General features: G+C 40.6%; 1 protein-coding gene across 1 annotated transcript in view; it reads left to right on the forward strand.

Annotated features, from left to right (window-relative positions):
- Positions 1-15,732, forward strand: part of LOC131139818 (heterogeneous nuclear ribonucleoprotein C-like) — a 36,228-nt gene that overhangs the window by 9,219 nt on the left and 11,277 nt on the right. The window lies entirely within an intron of this gene.

Below are 15,732 nucleotides of genomic sequence, written 5' to 3' on the forward strand. Positions count from 1 at the left end.
GGGTATCATGTATTATCTCGTCAGTTTATTTTGATCCAACTATCCCCTTCTTGGTGGTCTAATTGTAATTAGTTTACTTTTTATTACTGTATTTTGCACTTCTCCACCATATGTTTCATACATTAACACATTCTAACTTTTATATTATCATGGTCATGATTGACTGAGATAAACCACAGAGAGATTTATCTTTCCCCCATAATCACTCCTTCATAGCTCCCCTTTGGCCACTTGCTCCAGCCTCAACCTGATAATATAAAGGTTTTGTCATCGTTTATTGTCCATGTGTCTCACACGCACCCAGGTCACGATGCCCCAGCTGTGGGAAGAAGGATAAGCAGGCCTAATGTTTCACAGCTCAGATGCTGGTGTAGCCTCCGTGTGCTCAGTGCACCACTACAAAAGCTGTTGTACGGAAAGGTTCAGATGCTCTGGTGGAAGTGTGCCTTGGTGTGTCTGTGATAATCACTGACTTGGAAACTGCAGGTTAAATGTGGAAACACAGAAAAGTTGAAGTTATAAATATTTCTGGTTGAGCATATTACTTTTACACATTTATGGTTTTACAAATACAGTAACGGTGGTTGTCGTAATAAGATGTTCATATTAACAGAGTTTAATCTATTTTTACACAACAAAGGCAAAATGATGGGACAAATTATTCTCTTTCAATGATCTCCTATGAGAAATATTGTTTTGAACATATCAGAGGTCCACCAAATTGTTACACAACAGGAGCTCCACTGTATTTTTAACTGCATAATTGGTCTGTAATGATTTCAGTCTTTTTTGTCTTATCTTTCCATGTCATTACAGTTTTAAAGGCAAGATTAGAGGGCTAAAATCTATCTTCTAGATACAAAACATCCATTATTTTAGGTCACATTCTTTTTGAATCCTTGTAGTCGTAGACTTGGCAGTAGAATAAAGGTTTATTTTGCCATACAAAAGAGACATAGAAAATAATGATGAGGTGGCCATGAGTGGCAGAGCATCCTGCTGCCTGGAATTTGGGTGCACATGTTTCATCCGCTCATGTGTTTGAATTATTGGAGAGGTTGTTCATGGAGGACTGTGAGTTAGGATGGAAACCAGGCAGCGGGCCCATCTGCTTCAAAAGCTCAGAGAGGTTAAAGGTGGGGCAGGATTGATGGAGGTATCATCGTATGGATTGTGCAACACTGATGCATGTTCCATCAGTGGGCCACAAATCACAGGCTAATCTAATGGCAGACATTACAAAGCTCCGTAAGACACGTGTAAGCTTTCACAGCTTTCAAATAAATAATTCTAGTGTATTACAATACATGCATGTCACCATGAGCACAAATTAGCTATCAGCTGTCACTTTATATGTTAGCTTAACCACATGGAGCTATATGGCCGGAACCATGAAAATAAAGACCCCCAACAATAAAACTAAATCCAGTCAAGGTTAAGTATGGCCAACATTTGTTTGAAGTTTAATATGCAGATTTTCACAGCTTAAGAGTCAAATCTTACTCCATTTCACGTCTTCCCGTGTAATGCATGTCACTTATTTTGACATATTATACTGGCTGATATATGTAAACCCACCTAAAATGAGGAAAAATGCAAAGGGCAAAAATCAGACAGCAACTGAGGTCAATCTGCCTGTCTGGACAACATCAATCTGCCGTAACATATTCTAGTGACATTGCTTTGATTGTCACGTAACAGCTGAGGTTTCCATGTGTTCTACCTCCTACATACAAAAAAAGCTGTACACACAACATAAATGACTGGGAAATTAGACTGTGAAAAATATACTACTGTATGCAGACTCAGATACATACTTTTTTATATTAAAGCTAATGTGAGTGACGGAAAAATAAATTATTCTAAAAGTAATAGTAGGCAAACTGTTTACTGTTAGTTTGTTTTGTGGTTAATTGCATTGACTGTTTCCTCATTGAATATCTAAAGCGAGACCACTGAGTTGATGTCTTCATCCTGACAAAATCGAAGTTAAATGAAGTGTATCTTTATGTATTGTCAGGAGAAAACGAGGGAAATATTTAATTGAAAAAATCTTTCATAGGCTGCACGGCGTTCGAGTGGTTAGCGCACAGGCCACACAGCTAGGAGACCTGAGTTTGATGCCCCCCTCGGGCATCTATGTGTGGAATTTGCATGTTCTCACCGCGTGTGCACGGGTACTCCGGTTTCCTCCCACATTCCAAAAACATGCTAGGTTAATTGGAGACTCCAAATTGTCCATAGGTATGAATGTGAGTGTGAATGGTTGTTTGTCTATATGTGCCCTGTGATTGGCTGGCGACCAGTCCAGGGTGTACCTGACTGAGCCAACTAAAACAAAACAGTTCAACCCATACACTGTAATTCAACATAACCTAATAGTTTATTGCAATTGTTATGAAAAGGAAGATGTAGTCACCTATGCACACACAACCATACAAGCTAACCCTGCTAGCTTCTATTCACGTCCTGGAAGAGGAGATCCAGCCAACTTCCACCATTATTTATCACCAATTCAGCCTGTTTAGGTCGGAAGAGGATTGTTCAGTGTTTAGAATGATTTTGTGCCACGACACGATCGGTCCGCCCAGTAAATACTTCCCCACACAAATGCTCCTTCTCTTCATGATGACAACATTTCATTCATCTTATATATATCCACCACAGTGCAGAGTCATCAACTCGGCTTGTTTACATTTAGTATTTCTGCCAGTATATGTCATGTTCTTATCCTTGGAGGAATCTATACCGGTATATTATACCGGTCACACACACCTCTTTCCCCTTTTCCCTCTGTCAATTTTCAGCATGAGCTGAACAGAACAAAACTTCACATGTAATTCTGCATGCGTTACTATTTGTCTGTTAAACAAAAAGTGCACCGCTGTGCTTGGATGTACGTAAACACTTACATCAATGTAATCAGTTGAGCTCATTTGCCTGAAAAGGTTTCGATTAAGATAACAAACATGGCGCTGAGAGAAAACATCAACCAGGTGAAGAACAGTCTGATGTCTCTCTGATTAGCTTCAAACTACCAACTTCTTTGAACTATACTTGAATACTATTTATCTAATGGACATGCATCACGCGGCTGTCCATTCATGTTTGACAGTCTACATATATCCTATTATAGGATTTAATACGCCACCTCACACGTATGTGCATGTTTGTGGCCGCTGCAACAATCAAAGCACTTCAGGTCTCTGATGCAAACGGATCCCTGCAGGCTTCTCAAGCGCCATCCTCAAGCAGATGCATTTCAGTTTTGTTTTTTTTTGCTTGTGTACTGACAAAAAATAACAACAAATGAGCTGTCAAATCAAAGCAGACGCTACACTTTCCTTAAATTTCAGCATTCATCTCCTCACCTGGTCCCTGCAGCAGCCGACTCTCTTTGTACGGATGCAGATGACTTCCTCTCTGCAGTTCTAGACGATGTGTGGGCAGTAGTGAAGGTAAAGGTCAGGGCAGTCACAAGTGGATGTACTGCTGGAGAAAAGGTCACCATGCAGGGGGAAAAAAGGGAGCGGTGTACATCTTCTGGTTTCACTGAACCGCAGAAACGGCAGCGGTGAGGCAGCTCAGAGGAAGAAAGGATCAAGTGATATGACGGAGACATGATGCTAGGGAGAGATAAGGTCATGAGTCAGACTGGAGCTTGGTGGAAGCGAGGAAAGATGGTGCCGATGCTGTGGGGAAAACATTCATTTTTTAGCTGCTGTAGTGTCACGGTTCTTCTTTTTAAGACGAGATAAGGTCCAGGGTGTACCCCGCGTCTCGCCCAAAGACAGCTGGGATAGGCTCCAGCATACCCGCAACCCTAGGGGTACAGAAGATGAATGGATATATTATAATGCTACAATATAATGCTACAATTTCTTAAAAGTAAAAAGTAGCAAAAAGTCACAAAAAGTCACAAATATTCTAATTAGAATGTTGAAGGTTGAAATGTTCATTCATTCATTTTCTACCACTTTTCCTCACAAGGGTCGCGGGCGGTGCTGGAGCCTATCCCATATGTCTTCGGGCAAGAGGCGGGGTACACCCTGGACTGGTCGCCAGCCAATCACAGGGCACATATAGACAAACAACCATTCACACTCACATTCATACCTATGGACAATTTGGAGTCGCCAATTAACCTAGCATGTTTTTGGAATGTGGGAGGAAACCGGAGTACCCGGAGAAAACCCACATGCAAACATGCAAACTCCACACAGAGATAGCCGAGGGTGGAATTGAACCCTGGTCGCTAACCACTAGACCACCATGCCGCCCGGTTGAAATGTTCATTTTCAAAATATTTCAATGAACACCCTCTTATTTACGTACTGATCATTACTCAATATAATGTTATTTTGCATATTTTCAGCTTATTTCTACTTTAAAATAAACATACCAAATGTTTTTTGTAAACGATCTGTTGATGTGTCTAGCCTGATGAGTTATCACTGCTGTCCTGCAGGCTTATCACCCCTAAAGCTGGTTCCCCCTCTAATGAAGTCATCTCTTTCCCAACTGATTAACCCACACTGGAGGCAGAAAAGACGAGTAAGAGAAACAGGTGGGGAAGAGCAAAGCAGGCGGAGGAGGCCTAAGTAAAGGGACACGGCACACAGGCGTGAAAGATAGATGAAGTGTAGTGCAGGGGGCAAGTGTGAAACAATTGAAAGAGGAGTAGATCGGGGAGAAAAATGCAGAGAGCAATAGAAATAACGGTTGGGGAAAGTGAGGGGTGAAGAAAGCAAAGCATGGAGGGGAAAGCAAGTGAGCAGTGCGCTGCGTGTCATTGGCCCCCCTGGCGCGAACAATCCATCTCAAATTGATCTTCCAGCTCGGCCCAGCAGGGCATTCCGAATCAATCTCAAATTGATCTCTGTGCCAGAGGTCGGGAAAACTAGCAGTGGAGCTTATCAGAAATATAGTGGTGCTGGGAGGATCTGACAGGGAAACTTATCACACTGCACAACAGGAAATGGGCTGTGAGCCCCCGGGGTAGCAAGAGGGTGAGCCTGCACCCTGTGCACAAACAGACACACGCACGCACACACAACTACACTGTCACGATCACACACAGATTCAATGTCTCTGCGTGTGCCGAACACAAACATACGCATGCACCCCCACTCCCCAAAGCGGCTATGCTGTGCACACATGCATCAGTACACACACACAGAAGGCATCGGTACACACCTAGGGGCAATGTCAAAAAAACAGACTTAAAGGCATGTCTATACACTTTAAGGTGTGATTTGAAGCCTGGAGCGCGTAATGACTTTTAACACATTTAATGTGTCCCCACTAAGTCTGTGTGAGGGACTTCAGGAAGGACAATCAATACTTGCATTTAGATGGTGAGTTAGCTTAGAGGGGCAATGTGTCTCTCCAGGCCCAGTCAATGTAAACCACATAAGCTTGAGTCCAAAAGGGAATTTAAACCAAATTGTATCATCTATTGCAGCACTCTAAGGATAAAGATTATTTCTATTTACTCAATTGTTTGGAGTTTTTACTCCAAAAAAGCAGTGTGTGAACACTGTACAACAATTGCATGCAAACAGTAATTCAAATTTCAATTTTGAAGACCGACTGCTTGCCTCACCTCTCATATGTTTGTGAGCATGCAGTGAGGAAAGTGAGTGTATCGGTACATGGAGAGACAGCAAGAGGATTTTCTGTGGCCCGGAATGGCAAAAACTCTTTGTCAGCACTGAAGTGTAATGGAAGTTAACCTCACGTTAGGGGAGAGTGTAGAATAAGCAGTACAAGGGTGACTGTGTGTGTTTAGCCCAAGGAAAATAGAAAAATATCAATTCTGTTGTTCTCCTGTGTCTACTTATGAATGTTTAAGCGAAATCGTGTAGGCATGTTGCAGTGCCTTTCTGGGATGCATAAATCATCTGGGAGATGATTTATGCATTTATTTATTTATTTCCTTTTTTTGTTTGTGCATCATAAATGATTCTGAAACATTATATGACATGCTGACAGTTAGACACTGGTAGGCTTCATCATCCAACACACAGGTTTTGCCCTGTATTTGTTCAGAAAATGTGCATTTTTTATTAGGCAACAGTGGAACCTTGGTTAGCGTAATAATCCCTTCCAGAGGGTCTGACTCAAACCAAAACATACTCGAATCGAATAAATGTTTCCCATATGGAATAATACAAATCCAATTAATCTGTTTAGTTAACAACAAAACATTTTATAGTATTCCAATTACAGTTTTACATAAAGGAAACAATTCAAGATGCACATAAATACGTACATGTAAATGACAAATCGCTTTTACCTTGCTTGAAAACTTAATTGTTGACTATAAGGCAGGCGAGCGATCTGGAAAACACCACCTTTGTGTTTTGCATTTCTTGATTTTTTTTAGTTTCTCATCGTCGTTACCAAAGTGCTGGCACTTGCAACTTTCTTTGGCTGCATTGTCGGATATTTTTGCAATAAGAAAAGCAGAGACTTGTGGCATAGCTGTGTTAGTTAGCAAAGAACTAGTCAACCACTGATGACCTCATAGCCAGGCGACGGACCTGCGGCACAGTGACTTCCAGTTCTGGTTTCCATCTTAACAGACTGTCAAAATGGATGTTTTGTGATAAAAACACATTAAGGACACAGTTGGACTCATGCAGTGTATTAATAACATGACAAAATGTATGTCATGTTATATACTAACCAGGAAATGTTGGCATTTTTGCATACATTTTCACTGTAATCAGAAAAATATCACACTCACTGGGTGTGTACACTAACTGTGGTGTTAGTTATTTGTAAAGTTGAATATAACATACAAACAATCTCTATGATAAATAGAGTGGTGAAATACTGGGCAATATGGACCAAAACAAATATTCCAATATATTTATGTTGAATATCGATACATGATGTATATCCCAATATTATTTTCACAAACGTATATATATAAAACGCCAGCTGGGATAGGCTCCAGGTCACTTGTGACCCTGAAGAGCCTAAGTACAACACAATGGATGAATACATGAATATGAATTCCATGTAATTCAATAGGCCTGTAGTCAGTTTTCCCCTTCCTTCCCAAAGGGGTTCCCAGCCTGGCCTGGTGGTTGGAATCCTCTTCTCTCCAGCAGTAAGAGTGAGGAAGATTCTGGATGGTTGTTGACTAAGCCAGCGAATGTTAGCTGAGGTTAAACTTCTGTCCAGTGGGACCTCTGTCTTCCGGCTGATTGAGCAAATGTCAGTCCTGTCTGTCACTCTTAAAACCCGAAAAGACTCTTGTGAGGAAGTTTGTGAATGACAGCATGTTGTTTGCCCACCACTGATGGAATGTGATTTTGTTGGACATACACACACGGAAATGCACACACTCTCAGAGCTTTTATATTTGGCTTGACAGTGTCTTGTCTTTTCTACTTTCCTTTTGCTGGTGAAAAAAGAAGTTAATTTTAGCTCATTGTCGTCATGCTGCTTTGCCCTTCACGCTGCTACGATGAAATGACTTGTAGCTTTTGATTCTCCAATAATTTCAGGACAACAGCAGAGTTCAACCCATGACACCCGAGCAAGGGCCTGACAGAGATGAAAAGGCTACAAGGATTAATTACTCCAGGCCTTCTCCAGTAACCTTTTAACTTTGGGCTCTGAGTCAGTTTGGATGGTGATGTTGCGGTACCTTTTCTGCTCAGGCTCTTTTGGTGAATAATGGGAAGCTGCACGCGCAATGGTTGTCACTTGTCACCTTCCTGCTGTGTAATGTAGATAATTAGCACTAAATACATATCTCAAACCCTGAAATTGTACAATTACTGCTCCTTGTGAGACCTTTTGTCTTTCGTTTTTTGATGAATGACAGAGGGCTGCAGTGGTTGACTCCCCCTCCCCACCATGCACCCCCACCCACTCAAAGGGCAAACATCATAAATGGGCAGACGAAATGTTAACCAGCCTCAGTTTCCTGTCCTTTATAAACAATAGAAATAAACAGAATGACTTGAAACATCAGGAAAGTTGCATATAAGGAAGTGAAGGATAATAAATAAATAATATAAATAATAATAAATAAACCTCTTCAGATTAAAAGAACATTCATTCATTTTCTACCACTTATCCTCACGAGGCGCCTATCCCAGCTGTCTTGGGGTGAGAGGCGGGGTACACCCTGGACTGGTAGCCAGCCAATCGCAGGGCACATATAGACAAACAACCATTCACACTCACATTCATACCTATGGACAATTTGGAGTCGCCAATTAACCTAGCATGTTTTTGGAATGTGGGAGGAAACCGGAGTACCCGGAGAAAACCCACGCATGCACGGGGAGAACATGCAAACTCCACACAGAGATGGCCCAGGGTGGAATCAAACTCCGGTCTCCTAGCTGTGTGGCCTGCATGCTAACCACTCGTTCACCGTGCAGCCATTAAAAGAACATGCCACATAAAAAAAAATAAAGTATACCTACAGCCTACAGAAAATGAACTAATCACTTCTTCTACCTATCCCTAATTACCGTATGATTAACTACCAGCTGTTGAATAACCATTTGTGCATAATGATCAAGGAAACTAAAATTATGAACATCATACTGAAAAGTGCGGACTGACTGATTAAAATTATACCTTTCACCAAGGACCTGATCTATCTCCAGACTTTAAATATCCTCTGCACTGTTATTTTCAACCCGCATGATTCAGCGGATGACACCTTCACAATCATGGAGCCCGGAGAAGTCATTCCTGTCCTTGTCATGTGTACTTCTGGCAGGACTGAGTCAGAAAGGTTTTCATTCACTTCATTTATTAGTATCCGTTAGTGATGCCCTTGTGCTTGACTTTATTCAGTGTATATAATATTCTCTGGGGGCCGCATGGTGGCCTATAGTGGTTGCCATTCTCTGTTGGAACATCTCTATGTGGAGTTTGCATGTCCTCCCCGTGTGTGGATTTTCCCGGACTTCCTCCTACATTCCAAAAATATGCAATGCGAGGTTAATAGGAGACTCCAAACTATCCATAGGTGTGAATGTGAATAGTTGTTAATCTATATGTGCTCTGCAATTGGCTGGTACCCCGCCTCTCAAACATCTGGAATAGGTTCCATCATACATGTGACCTTTGTAAATATACAATGGAATAGAAGCATGGGAAATAGATGGATGGAAAATCTATGCATATCAATGCAGACGTCAGATCATCTGCATATACACATCCTTGATTCACTTATAGCAGCATTGTGCAAATGGAATACACTATTTACATTTAATAGGTGTAACGTTTGTCACCCAGGTGTTGTGATAGATGCACAAAGAGAAACCTCTTGTCATTGTTTGGTAGAGATAGGGGAGGAAAACAAATACGCATGCGCATGTCGAGGTTGGCAAAATAATCGACCTAGTTTTTATTTATCATGTAAATAATTGATTTATTGATAATTGCAACAGGTCTAGGTTGCCCCGCAATTGTGAACCACACAATCCATTTCCCTCCTGCAATGGATGGATGGATGGATGTTTGAAAGGCCTTGGTTCAGTCAACAAGCTCTCTGATTTCAATAAGCAGTTTTAAATTATCAATAATATTAAGTAGTTTTCATACGCCTGACAATCAAATGTGCATAGTAATTACTTTATGTTGCATCCCGTCAGCGTGGCTCATCATTAGCATCTAAATGAAGCTAAAGTCTGAAGCAAAGTTGCCAACTAAGCTGGTTGGGGTGAGGTTTAATGTCGTATGAAATGATAGTCATAACACCACTCCACTGTATTTGCTATCATAATATTTCAACTCTTTAAGTGACCTCAGGTGCACACATAGGTTTTATCTATTTAAAGTGTGTCAAAAATGTTCCAAGTTTCCTCATCATTTTGGATCAGCTCTACTGGGTTCAACTGTTTAACTGCTGGCTCCTCAAATGGACTTGTTTCCGTATCGAATTAAACAAGGATGCAAGCCCATCACGGAGGTTGTGTTTTTGCCGGTTTTAATCTGTTTATCTTTTATTTGTTTGTGTTCAAAATAACTTCAAAGGTTCTACATGGATTTGGAAAAAAATTTCAGAAATTGTCAGAAATGGGATATGGAAGAACTGATAACATTTTGGGGGTGTTACGTATCACTGCCTGGATCCAGGACATTTTTAAAGCATTCTTTAATATTATGAGCTATAAATCTTACACACTGAAAAGCCTTCCATTTTTAAATGGTTAAATTCCACATTTGGAAGGAACATGCATTTGTAGGATGAACAGAAGAGCTGAGTATGTGGGATGCGTCCATGAAAATATCTATATCTTCTCTGTAAAACAGCTTACTCTGCCATGGATTCTTGTTTAACGTTTGGTAGATTGGATGGTTTAATTTTGCAGAAAGCACACATATCAGCAATCTAACAGTTTATTTGTTTATTGTCATTGGCTGGCAATCAGTCCAGGGTGTACCCCACCTCTCACCTGAAGACAGCTGGGATAGGTTCCAGCACCCTCGTGAGGATAAACGGTAGAAAATGAATGAATGAATGAATGAATGAACATTGTCAATATGGTGCATGCCATGGCAGGCACTTTTGAAAGTCTTCTCCTGGTGATTTTGCATACCCTTAGTGGGATTATCGGTGATGTGTTTATGAAGATTTTAATAACTAAGGTATTTTCATTTCAAACTAAAGTAAACAAATTCAGTTCAATTAGGTCTTGTGTAATTGGTCCATTAAATTAGTGACTTTTGTTAAGTTGTGTCAGTTGTGTGCAGATGGACTCAAGCCATGCAGAACAATCAGACATTATTCCACTTTAAACTGTGCCTCCAGAAGGATTAGGGCTACTGAGGCGAGGATGAATTGACAACACACAATCCACAGAGCTTTGCCTCCCCCTACTTTGTCAATATATTGCAGGTATTCATGCAGTGCAGACTTACCTACCCATATGGTGTATACATGCACACCCGCATGAAAGCAGCAGTGTCACGAGCATGTGCAGACATAAATTACACTGCATGTCATGTTGTTATTCAATTTAATCTTCATGAGCGTGCAGCTGTGTGATCTTTTTTTATTCTCATCCTTGCATTCTATTGTTATTTCATCACAGGTCAACCAAATGATCATACTGGATCTAGTCACATTCAACAATATTCATTTGCTGATATATTTCCTGTATGTGCAAAATAGCAGTTGATATAAAGGATTTGGGGGTTTTAATCACTGTAAACACCTGTTACACAGTGAGATTTGAAAGGGGGATTATGTTAATCTTTTGTTTAGACAGTCCAGAGCCATTAACTCTCTACTCTATTCCTTGTTGTTTGTTCTCCTCCATTTTGCAACAACACTATTTCCTCCCGCATTGGATGTGTAAGAAAACAAGGGTGAAGTAGCATCAGAAATTGGTGCCTAAAAGCCACAAATTAAGATTTAATGACAACAGATGACAATGCCCTTCTGCCCTTTCTGGGAATATAGAACATAGCGTTATAATTTAGCTGTACCAAGAATTTAAACTCGATGGACTGCTGCTAAAAAGACAGCCGCACTCATGTTTTCCAATGCGGCTTGTAACGGTGCGGGACCCATACGAGACTGTGCCACGCCTCGGCCCCGACGCACTGATCCACCAAGCTCACCGCATCAGTCTGGAATGTCCACACCCTGGCAGCTGTGGGAGAATCTGACTCACCCTGCCCACTGTACCCATCATATTTATCTTCTGACAAAATCCATTTTCCACCAACCAGTATAGTTCTTTATGTAATGTGTTTTTATGTCGTACTCATTACTGTGGGTACCTGGCGTCTATTGACTGGTTGAATTAGAAGCATCACATCAACGTGAATGACCACTGCTTAAGGTCAAACTATCTACATTTGTTAAAGGGTTCATTTTATGCAAAATGTACTTTGTAATGATGTTACAAACTTTCTCAAAAGGTTTGAGGAAAGTGCAGTTATTGCTCACATTAATATTCCCATTTTGGACAGTAACGTAATGACATGTCACCCAACTGAAAGTAGTAATATGTCTCTCTAGACCCTTATTATGCTACACTTTTGAGATAAGAGGCACTCAAACTTCTTGCCTAGGTCGATGATCTGAAAAACAGGCTTTGCTACACATGTTATAAACATGCTATACAACGTAGCTGTTGAAAATATGACCCAAATTTTTAAATTCACACTTTCACTCAGATTTGCCGAGGCACAGGTGAACTGCTGAACTGAACCGCTTGTTACTGCAGTCATCCTTACTCTCTCTCGCCCACCCCACTCTTACCCAGCAGAGTGTGGCTTCACCATCAGTGGGTGCAACCACAGGCATCAGGGAGACAAGCCAGATGCAGTGTGGTGTGTTGTGGGCAATGAGTGCAGAAATAGATCTCCTTTGGGACACTTTTTATCACGTCTCCAGCTCCCTGATGTATTGCATGTTGTCTGATGTGTTCCGTCTGTCGCTCCATCTCCTCTGGCTTTGCCTCTCGGTACCTTATTGAGGCGCCAGCACTCCATCAGCGTAGAGCTCCTCAGCTTCTTTTAACGATAACACAGAGGTTGCAATCAAACCTAACGCGCTGTCAGATATTCAATGCAACATAAACTAAAGACAGGAAAAATTATTGCTATCCAAAGCACAGTCCTTATCTCAAGCTGAATAAATTGCTTTCAGCCTATAATCCAACTTTGATGCATTTATGAGCTCCTCTGGTTGACTCTAGCCACCCTGCAGCTGTAAATCAACACACGCACTACAGTATGTACGGTACATCCATACGATGCGGTCCGGTGAGCCAAGCCGTAACGGACATTAAGGAGCAGATTACATGGTGCTGTGTTATTGATCTTCTACTGCCCTGAACATGTCATTGATTAGATCAGCAGAGTGTGTGATCACTGCATGTTAAAGAAGGCCCTGTGGAAATAATAAATATGGAGTAAAGGGTACCTATGAAATAATTCTTGACTGTGTTACAACTAGGAGAACCTAATTTTTGAAGAGATAAAGAGTTGTGGTGATTAAATGAAAGCAGGAGTAGACAAGCTCAGAGTTGTTTGAGAGGAAGAATGAGCTGCCAGCCTTCATCTTCCTTCACTTCCCATCAAAGCTCTGCCACACTTACCACCATCATCACCCTCACCATATATAACATCAAGACACCCAAAACTGGTTAAATCATTAAAAAGGTACTTTTGTGCATTTTTGAACACAAAATCTCTTACTGCAATTTATGCAGTGTGTGTAAATTCTGTCAAGATTCTCATTAGGAGGCCTCCATAAATCTTCATGTTTTCCTTCTGACTTTCAGTCAGTCAGTAATGTAATATTCATGCTCTGAGATACTCATTTGTGGTCATTATGTTATGGGAATGTTAGAAAGGCTGACACTATCCGCTATACTTACATAGTACCAGAGCTGTAGTAAAAAAATTTATATTTCTTCCACAAATATAGCTACAACACAAACACAAATATTTTCAAAAATACACATTTCACACTACCCAATGTTAAAAAGAAATCTCCATACACACAGTAGGGTTCCAAAGCAATATCTGTCCCCCCAAAAAATGCATTCACAGGCTGTTATGCACATGCTGAAGTAATGGCAGTGTTGCAGCCATGGACTATCCAGTCAATTTGTCTTATTGTTCAGGTATGGATTATACTTCCATATAAGTTTTCAACCACATGTGACCGTCTTCAATCAAATTACGACACTGATGGTCAATGGTGATGGCAGAAACCACACCCACCACATGTGCTTTACATGGATGTGGTCATACTTTGTATTAAATTTTACGTCGATCTGAAAAATCTTTCAGCTGCCGTCAGGTTGAGTTCCCATTATGCCTGACGTCTTTGATCTGACATTTGATGTGATGGGACAATTAATACAAAAATGCACATTCTGGTTCAGACGCTTACATTAAATAGTGTTTGTTGTGTTTATTGTATAACTGTGCATCTGTAAGCAAATTTAACACTGCTCAGGGTGTTAAATTCTTCGCCTGCGCCAAGAATACACCAGGTCAGAGGTGGCAAGCTTGCACCATCACAAAATTGTCACTACGTCAAGCTGAAAATGTGGACACCTCCCTTGGTGCGCCGCCACGCCCATCTCGGCGCAGTCCAGTGTACCAATTTGGCTGCGCACAGTGGTGCGCTGGGCCAAATTACCATTGCATGGGTTGCGCCATAAAATTAGGGCCAATGGTGTGCTTTTTTACACATTAGAAAATACTGTAAGAATGACACTTTCATGTAATTATAATGTAACATTAATGTTTACATCAAAGAATTGAATGGAATCAAACCATACTGAATCATATCATTTGCACATCCAATCCTGCTCATCAACAATATGGAACACATTAAGACTTTATAGTATAGCACTTGCATATGACCTTATTATATCCTGTGGCTGTTCCTAATGACTGCCCATCGAGTTCACGCATTCGCTTTGTGCACATTTTAGAAAATTGTTATTCACAGCAAAGTGGGCACATCTCGAACATTCTGCTTTCTATGGTTGAGTAGTTCACCCATCTGGCTTTTGGTCATGCTTCAGTGCGCAACACTTTGACTTACACAATCAAACATCAACTTCTGACTTATTTTTCTTCACAAATAACTGTTGGGAATTGAACTGAAGGCCCAAAATAGCCTCCAGTAAAAATGTAACGATTCATTACAACCAGTTATATCTCAGATCAAAATGCTCATAACTTCCGGTTGTGTCTTCAATTACAAAACAGCTCAGTTTTTCTGGTCATGACTCGAGCATCACAATTAATTGTTGATTTTTCATGGCCCTTGGCATGGGTTGTTTCTCTGATAAATAAAAAAGGCTTATTCATTAAACTGAATTATCAGTGTGTTATAAATCTATGCAGATTCTCTGCATCGAAAGCTAACTAAAAATGTAGTAAGTTGATTGTATTTTGGATGAGTTGTGGTTTCATAACAAGCTCAGGTTGAGTACCAGGTCCTGAGCTCGAGGCAACAAGCATAGAAAGAATTATGCTAATGTAAGCATGGTGTGGATTAATTTCTGTGCATTTCAAAGAAGTGAATACATCTTTTTTTGCAACGGTGTTTGAATGGGAAGAAACATGTTTGCTAATTTATGGAAAACTTCAGACAGGTACTAGGGAGAGACTGAAGACAAGTTGATCATTTTCATGCAATCAACAGATTTTATTTCACTGGATATACAGTAAATGCATTAATAGACGCATGCAAAAGAGTATTCTCACAATTTAGGCTTCACAGGCAAATTCAAGTTTGCAGAGCAATATTTTTGTATGTGAAGACAACAGTGTTTACTATACATATCGTAGTATAGTATAGCCTTTGCTAAAAAATAATTTATAATTTTGTGGAGACTAGTATGCAAAAGCTTTTTTTAGAGAGATATGAGGTATATGAGGTATGAATGTGAGTGTGAATGGTTGTTTGTCTATATGTGCCCTGTGATTGGCTGGCCACCAGTCCAGGGTGTACCCCGCCTCTCACCCAAAGACAGCTGGGATAGGCTCCAGCACCCCTACGACCCTTGTGAGGATAAGCGGTAGAAAATGAATGAATGAACAAATGTCCGTCTTGTTGATTCATTTTCATACAAATTGAATCACATTATTTTATTACGATTTTAAGAATTTTTCACAGATTCAGTTGCTGTGATTCAGGCAATTCTCTGCTTTTGGTGGGTGTTAAGTGTGCATTCACACACACACACCACAAGGTGAGGCAGATGA

Source organism: Doryrhamphus excisus, chromosome 12 (assembly GCF_030265055.1).
Source record: "Doryrhamphus excisus isolate RoL2022-K1 chromosome 12, RoL_Dexc_1.0, whole genome shotgun sequence".
Taxonomy (NCBI): domain Eukaryota; kingdom Metazoa; phylum Chordata; class Actinopteri; order Syngnathiformes; family Syngnathidae; genus Doryrhamphus; species Doryrhamphus excisus.